Genomic DNA, 8,782 nt, shown 5'->3' on the forward strand with positions numbered 1-8,782 from the left:
TGGTTTTATTTTTGCTGCTTTTGTCAAGCTTGATTATATATTTAATTAAGGCTATTCATGATCATTAATTAATGAAAATGTGTTTTAATTTCCACAGGATCTAGTCTTGGCTAGCATTTACAGTTGGTTAAGCAAGAAGAAACAGTCATTTCTGCTAGGTGTTCATCACTGTCCTAGGCAATGTGGACTTATTTAATTTTTTTCCCATTAACAAGGGTTTATATTTCTTCTCTCCTATCTTGGGAAAGAAAATGAGAAAAAAATCAAACCCTTGTAACTAATATGAACAATCAAGCAAAACAAATTCCCACAATGGCCACATTTAAAAATATGTATGTCTCATTCTGTACTTTGAGTCCATCACTTCTCTGTCATAAGGCAAGTAGGCTGCATTATGAGTAGTTTCTTTCAATTGAGGGTGGCCATTATGTTGGTAAGCATAAAATAGAGTTTATTAAACTAACTCATTATTACTCCTGACAATAACAATAGTAAATCTCAGCATTATAGATTTTTAGAATTTAGAGATTATGTAGCTTGACACTCTTGTTTTACATTTTCGGAAACTGAGACCTAATAAAGTATTCTGACTTTCTCCATATCACTTAGGTAGTAATAGGCAGAAATGGGATCTGAATTCAGGTTTTCTGACTCTAAATCCAGCTTTCTTGATTATAAATAGATATCAGTACATCAAAAATTCACCTTGTTCATCACACAGGGACATAGGGGACCAAGTAGGTAAAACTTTTCTATTGTGGGAAAAGCAACTTCAGATATCTATATTACCTGCATTGTTTAGCTCAGATCATTAATTTTATCCTTTGAAGAAGAATGATACATATTCTTGAAGAATCCTAAGTGAAAGCATCCTAATTACTTCAAAATAGGCCCCATGGACTTCATTCAACCAAAATTTATTTTGCAGAGCCTTACTCTTAGAGAAATGCCTCCGGGATCTTGAAGGTCAGGATAGTGGAACACAACTTTTGGCAGGTTTTGGCAACAATACGTTGCTGTTTGTTCTTTGTTTTCAAAGAAAATCAGTGACATCGTGGGGTGATGTCTTGATTTGCACATGAATTGGATTTAAGTGAGGCAGAATTGCACAGTCAGCCTTGCTGTTTTCCATTGAAGTCCAGTGGCAAGACAAAAGGCAAGATGACTGGCAGTGACCCAGGATGCAGTGGATGACCTTGGCATTTTCAGTGCCTGACTGGCCTCTGAGTACTCCAAAGCATCTGTTTCCCTCATCTTCCTGACTGTTGGAACAAATTGTTCTCACACCTCTCTAAGTCACTGATGGGTCTGAGTCTCCCCAGTTACCCTCCACTTGGTTTAGCCCATCTAGTGAGATGGTGTAATGGGGTGCGCTGCTGCACATGCTTTAGCTTTTTTGGAGCCATAGGTGAGACTTGGATACTAGGTAGACTCGAGGGTTGGAGGAGCAGCCTGAAAAGGGCTTTGCAGACCTTCACCTCAGAGATAGTGGTCCTTGAACACCTCATTCACCCTATACTACATGCTAGAAAGACTTTTAATATGGTCTCAGCAACTGACTATATTTGCTTTTCAAGGACCTGCCCACCTAAATACAGAGATGCTTATAAAAAGCAAATTAGACTTCAGACTTTATATTCTTTGCCTATGGCAAGCCATGAAATACAAAATGGACCCCCGTCCTGTACTATTACTATACTTCCTTAGTGAGAGAAACAGAGTGGGAGAAGGGGGACAGGGTGAGGAAGCACAAGGTACTAAGGTTATCACAATTTTTATACAAATACAAAAGTTTATCTAACAGTCATTATTTTGTAGGTGAAATCTTTCTGTAGGTGAAATGTCTACTGACAATGTAGAAAAATATAACAGTATATTATCACTTTAAATAAAATTAGAATGCTCTTTTCTTTCTTCATTCACAGGTTCTCTTTGGAGAGCAAATTAAAGAATTGGTTTTTATTGTGTATTCAAAAGCAATAAGAAATAGCATTTCATGGGATTCTTGGTCATCTTGTATTGCAAAACTTGGGATAAACGTTTGCATAATGTTTACCACATAGATACTTACAGTTAATATAGGATGAGGGGGAATACAGAAGGCTTAGTGTCTCCAATGCAAATGTTTAGTGACTCCAATGCAGTATTTAGTGACTCCAATGAAAAAATAGACAGAAAGGAGGATGGTGAAAAAAATTTTGGAAAATATGTTATCTTATTTGATGCTCATAGCAACTATATAAGTTAAATTCTGTTATCATCCTTATTTTACAAAAGAAAGGAATTGAGGATGAGAAAGGTTAAGTAATTTGTTGATGGACAAAACACCTACTAAGTATCTAAGGTAGAATTTGAATTCAGGTTTTCCTAACTCTTAAGTCCAGCCAAGCATCTATTATATCAAAATTTCTTAAACTGTGGGTTGTAACAACACATGGGATCACAACTAAATGAGAGGGTTGTGAAAATTTTGGCAATAGGAAAAGATATCAAATATTCCATCAAGATCTAATTCTTTATGTAAAAATAAATAAGCACACCCATCTCATTAGTATGCCAATTTGCTGTCATCCAATATATGGTAAAATTATTTGTGTGCCAAAATTAAAAAAAATTTCTTTATGATTTATTATTAGTAAATGTTAGATTTGTATAACAAAAATACACCTATATATCCAAGGTTGCATAAAAATTTCTTGAGCAAAAATAGTCATGAATAGAAAAAGTTTAAGAAGTCTGCATTATATAACTTAATTGCCTATCCTGATACTCATGACTATCATCATTATTTTTCTCAATAAGGGAGTTGGGAAACAAGGAATATGGTGAACTCCAAATAAAATCAGTACAAAAATGGTTATATTTTAACAGAGAGGTTATAACTAGTTAATGATGAGAGTAATTTTTGAACTGTCTGTGTAGTGGCATCATCAACTTGTTGGAGGAGAGATCTAAATCAATACCAATAAAATAAAAGTTAAGCAACTGAGGTAAATCTGATCTTTTTTTTTTTTTTTTTAAAGCTATTGATATAAGGGAAAAAATGGGAGGAGGGAAGATTAATTAAAGAGCAGACAATGAAACCATTTATCATTCTTTCCCAGTTTAACCAATGTAAATCGTTCATCACAAGGAAGAGGCTAGAAGAACCTATAAATTGCTTAACTTACTTTGTGGAAAGATATGGCAGCCAAGGGAGAATCAGTTTAGAATAAAAGTAATTGTAAAAATCTCAGTAGAATGATAGTAGGGATTTATGAGCAGTATCCCTTCATGAATCAGGGAGAAATAGGGGCAGAAAAGATAGGTTCATAGAACTTTTGATAAGAGACTCAACTAAATCTGATTATACTGAGGGAATTTAAAAATGAAACTGGAATAACAAGAAGTGAGAATTATTGAAAAAAAATCTCTAAAGATTTCTATAGCATAATTTCATCCCACCCTTACCCTACCAATGGCCTTTTATCAATGGCACAGAAACTACCACCTTTGGATACTAACATCAAGGTTCTTAATATCCTGCTCTAGAAAGGAGAATATTTAAAAAAAAAAAAAAAAGATGGGAAGAGCAGCTGGTTTAAGCCAGATTTGTACAGAGGAGTTCTATATTGGAAACAACAATATTATAAGAGCATTGAATAATTTAATATCTTAAATAGGAAAGAACATCAAACACTACAGGGAAAGTCACAGACTTAATTATTGCCTCAAAAAATGCAACCAAGAAAATATCTATAATTATTCATCCATTTACCTAATTTCTCATCAAAACATCAAAACCCTTGTAAATGCATGAGCATAGAATAGGCAGGCTTTGGAAAGATTTATATGAACTGATGATGAATGAAGTGAGCAGAACCAGGAGAACAATGTTCATAGTAATAGTAAGATTATGTGATGATCAACTGTGATGAACTTGGCTGTTCTCAACAATACAGTGATCCAAGACAATTCTAATAGGCTTGGGATGGAAAATGCCATCTACATCCTGTGATGACCACATATTTTAAAATCAGACGGAGTCAGGAATTCAGGTTAGGGGAAACTCTTCAATCTTTTATTCTCAGTAGAGAAGAAGAAAGATCGGAGGTAGAAGGGAATCGGCAACAGCAATGTGTGCAGCTGAGTCAAGAAGCTAGCCAAACCAGAAGCCATGAGACCAGCAGCCACCAGAACAGAACCCAGCCAGCAATCTCCCTCTGCCTCTCTTCCTATCTCGCTGCCTCCACCCACCAAAATTGTCATTTCCTATACAACACATCAGGACTTGCACAGAGAGTGGGCGGGGGCCATTCTTTCTCCAAGCATATATATTAATAGAGTACAATCCAATTACTATTTAGCCTCACGTGCTTGAGACCTCAGTGCATCAACTCAAGCCTCAGCCCATTACAACATCCAGAAAAAGAATTATGGAGACTGAATGTAGATCAAAATATACTATTTTCATTATTTTTTTGGTTATTTTTTTCCTTCTGTTTTTTCCCCTTTTGTTCTAATTTTTCTTTCACAACATAACAAATAATGGAAATAATGTTTAAACTGATTGTACATATATAACCTATATTAAATTATTTACTGTCTTGGGGAGGGAAGAAAAAGGAATGGAGGGAGAAAAAATTTGGAATTCAAAATCTTATAAAAATGAATGTTGAAAACTATTTTTACATATAATTGGAAAAATAAAATACTATTGAGGGAAAAATGGATAGGCAGGTTTTTGCAAATCATATTCTCTAGCAGACCATCTTTTTACTATAACAAGTAACTAGGAAGTACTCAGTATACAAGATTTCACATATTGTTTGTTGACTACAAGAAAGCATTTGGTTCATTAGAGCAAATACTGCCTTTACAATTGTCTTCCAACAAGGTATCTCCCGTCCATATGTCAAAATTTTATGTGATTCCTTGAAAGATAAAAGAGAGAGAGAGACATCTTCAACAAGAAAGTCATGAAATGAGACATATTTTCCCAAAGGCATTTCAAACTGTTATGTCCAGGGAAGAGTCCTAATAGGAGAAAGTTGAATGTTCTTCTTTGCACATGACATTGTAATAACTACATCAAATCCTATGACACTGCAGAACCTCTTAAATAAGTCAGTAATAAAAGATTCAGTCAGTCACATGCTTTATATTAAGTGCCTATGTACCAGGCATTGTGTTCAAATAAAATAATTCTTTCTCCCAAGGAAAATCACAATTTAATGAGAGAGAAAGAATGCAAGAAACTATGTTCAAACAAGATATATATAGGATAAATTGGGAGTAGACTCAGAAGAAAGACACTAATCTTAAGAAGTTGTTACAAAAGTGAAACTTTAGCTGAGATTTAAGGGAAGTAAGGGAAGTTATGAGATGAAAATGAGAGAATGGATTCTAGGTATGGGGTACAGCAAGTGAAGATTCTTAGTGAGGAGCTACTATCTAGCATGAGAAACAGCAAAGAGGGCAAGATTACTGGAGTGAAAATTTAAAATGTAAGGTAATTAGGGGTGTGTGTGTGTGTGTGTGTAAAATAAGGTAGTAAGTAAGAAGACTGAAAAAGTAAACTCATTATCTAGACCAAAAAAAAAAAATAATAACCCAAGTAGACAAGGAATGATCATTACCTAGACTACAGTTACATAGACCAACCATAGAGCTGTTCTGTTGGAATATATAGATAATACTGGTAGATGGTAGTGTGGGAGATAGAGCTGGCTAGCCTTTTTGCTCTCTTGTTGATGCTGATAAAGGCCTATCTTTGTCCTATCTCCTCCCTGGAGAATGATTTGGAATGATGTTTTAGAGTCATGTTGTCCCTATTCATTGCCCTCTTCTGTCTTCCCCTTCCTCTCTGGAGACTTAATCAACCATACTCTGTTATGACAATTAGCTTGCTTTTTAGCTAGGGGCAATATAATGGCCTTCAGGGCCACTTGGTCCTTTCTCTATTTAATAGAGTTTATATATCAGAAGAAAAACTATTAATACCATCACTAGCTCAGAGAGACCAGTTAGGAAAATTCCCAACATTCACACAAAAGTTTATCTGTCTGACCTAACTTAAATTATTGTTTATCTTTTGTTAACCCTTTTTGTAGAAGGCAGCTAGGTGGTACATTAGATAAAGTGCCAGACCTGAAATCAAGAAAACTCATCTTCCTGCATTCAAATCTGGCTTCAGTCACTTATTAGCTGTGTGACCTTAGGCAAGTCACTTAATCCTGTTTGCCTCAGTTACTCATCTTTAAAATGAGCTGGAGAAGGAAAAGGCAAACTACTAGGATCTTTGCCAAGTGGGGTTAATGAAGAGCCCTTTATAACTGAAATGATCATTATAACAACAATAAAGGGCTCTTTATGCTCCAGGCAAAAATCAGAATACTAGAAATGTTTAAGTCAAAGAAGTGAATTTTCAGATTCTTCTTTCTTCTGGTGCCCCTTTATATTCTTCCATTTCAGCTTGGTGGAAGTTCTGTCTCCTAAAGACTATTTCTACTCAATCCTGATAGTCCTACTTCTTCCTCTGAGTCCATGTCTCAAAGACTGTGTGTTCAACTCCCAGAACTCTTAGGTGTGACTGAAGTTCCCCTCTGACTTCAGAACTGCAATAGTCCCAAACCTGTTCTCAAGGTTGAAAGAAAATGTTTTTACTTTGAATTACAAATCCTAGGATGCCAATCAATGGCACACATAACTTGGAAATACTCTGCAGATGGACAATGCATCAATCCCAAAGCTGAATGAAAGGAAGAGAATGAGTCAGATTGCCTTTGGGATAGTGTGTAGTGCACTTAATTAATGACCAGTAGATCCTCCCTAATACATAAGTTTATTGAAAAAAAAAACCAATCTTTTCATGGTGATTCTATATGACCTTCTTGAAATCATTAAAATTGTGAGTCAGTCAAAGGGCAAGGGAAAATGGGTATGGATAGGCCATCATGTATTATAACAATATTCTTAGGAGAAGCAATGTATAATATATCATCTGAGATATGCCTGAATAGGAAAGGAAGTGAGCAAGTCATGAAGCAAGAGTGAGGGAAAACTGGTAGAGGTACATGTGCCTTATTGATATACATGCAATCTCAAAAGATGTAGAAGAAAATTCCCCCAAAACTAGGTGATTACCCTGTGTGAATTGAAAGAGGACATAGAAAAAAGTGGGATAGCATGAGAAGAGATGAATGGTTGTAACTTGTACAGTTATAGGGAAAACCTTAATCAATGTGATCATAGATCTGTCAAAGTTTAATGTATAAAGAACTGTATCAAGCTTTATAAGACACAGTCTCTGCCTTTCAGGCAGCAAAAATCTAGTAAAGGTTTTATAGGTCAAGGATCTATGATTTTCTCACTGTGAGAAATTCCCTTATTGACCCAGATAACCCTTCTGATACTTATGTTGAGACTCAGAGAGACTAAGTGATTTGCTTATGTTTATACAGCTAATAAGGTATTAGAAATGGGATAATACATGTAGAAAAATAATATAAGTGATAATATAAAAAGTGCTTGAAAAGAGTTCAGAGGAAGGAATATTCACTTCCAACTTGGGGGTGGGATGAAAGAGTTAATTTGTGATCTGTCTTTGGTATAGGATTTCAATTATCAATTACTATGTAAGGGGCATAGCAAAGTTCAGCTATAGAAGAAGAAAAGTTATGCTAGGGAAGGATGTGATGGAAACACATTGTTTATTAAGGGTAGTAGCATAATTGCATTTGCTGCTTTGCCTAGTTTCATCTCCATGAAATGTTTCTCTCAGCATAAACTCTTCTCTTCTAAACTTACAACAATGCTTCTAACTCAAATCTTGATTAATATCATATCACTCAGTCTCCTCTACATTGTGATTAGAGGATTGAAGGAAAGTATACCAAATTTCTCTCATTTCTTCTTTTATAGAGGGCAGAAAAGTGATTCTCAGCCTACTCCACTTTGGATATGCTTCTTTGCTTGGTTTCAACTCCACAGAACAAGATGACTGTGTATTAAGTAATCCCTGCTGGCTCCCCATCCCTGATTTCCCGCTTCCTTTTTTGGGTTGTCTCCACCCTTAGAGTTGTAAGTCTTTGAGGGCAGGGGTTGTCTTTCTTTTTATTAATTGTATTACCAGCACATAGTAGATGCTTAATAAAATTGTATTATGTATATAAAAGAGGTGGATTAGTTCTTTTTGTGGTGGCAAGCAACTGGAAATTGAATGGACGCCCACCAGTTAGGGAATGACAGAATAAGTTGTGGTATATGAATGTAATGGGATATTATTCTATAAGAAATTATGAGCAAGCTGATTTCAGAAAAAAAAAAAAACTGGAAAGACTTACATGAACAGATGCTAAATGAAATGAGCAGAAATAAGAGAACATTGTATACAGCAACAACAAAATTAAGTGATGATCAACTGTGATGGACTTGGCTCTTTGCAACAATAAGGTGATTCAAAACAATTTCAATAGACTTGTAATAAAAAGTGCCATTTGCATCCAGAGAGAAGATTGAAGACTGATTCATAGTATTTTCATCCCTTATTCTTTAAATCATTGTTTGATTGTTTTTCTTCTGTTTTGTGTTTTTTTTTTCATTTCGATCTCATTTTTCTTGTACAACAATTTTTGTACGATATGGAAATATGTTTAGAAGAATTGCACATGTTTACTGTATATCAGGTTGCTTGCTAGCTTGGGTAGCAGAAGGGGAGGAGAGAGGGAGAAAAACTTGGAACACAAGGTTTTCAAGTGATTTGTTGAAAATTATCTTTGCATGTATTTGAAAAAATATAAAA

General features: G+C 35.1%; 1 long non-coding RNA gene across 2 annotated transcripts in view; it reads left to right on the forward strand.

The window, feature by feature from the left end:
• Positions 1–8,120, forward strand: part of LOC116419352 — a 212,827-nt gene extending 204,707 nt beyond the window's left edge. For both annotated transcript variants that reach the window (XR_004229635.1, XR_004229636.1), the window contains one exon: positions 7,903–8,120. This is a non-coding gene — a long non-coding RNA (uncharacterized LOC116419352). The remainder of the gene's footprint in view (positions 1–7,902) is intronic.
• The last annotated feature ends 662 nt before the right edge of the window (positions 8,121–8,782 follow it).

Source organism: Sarcophilus harrisii, chromosome 5 (assembly GCF_902635505.1).
Source record: "Sarcophilus harrisii chromosome 5, mSarHar1.11, whole genome shotgun sequence".
Classification (NCBI taxonomy): domain Eukaryota; kingdom Metazoa; phylum Chordata; class Mammalia; order Dasyuromorphia; family Dasyuridae; genus Sarcophilus; species Sarcophilus harrisii.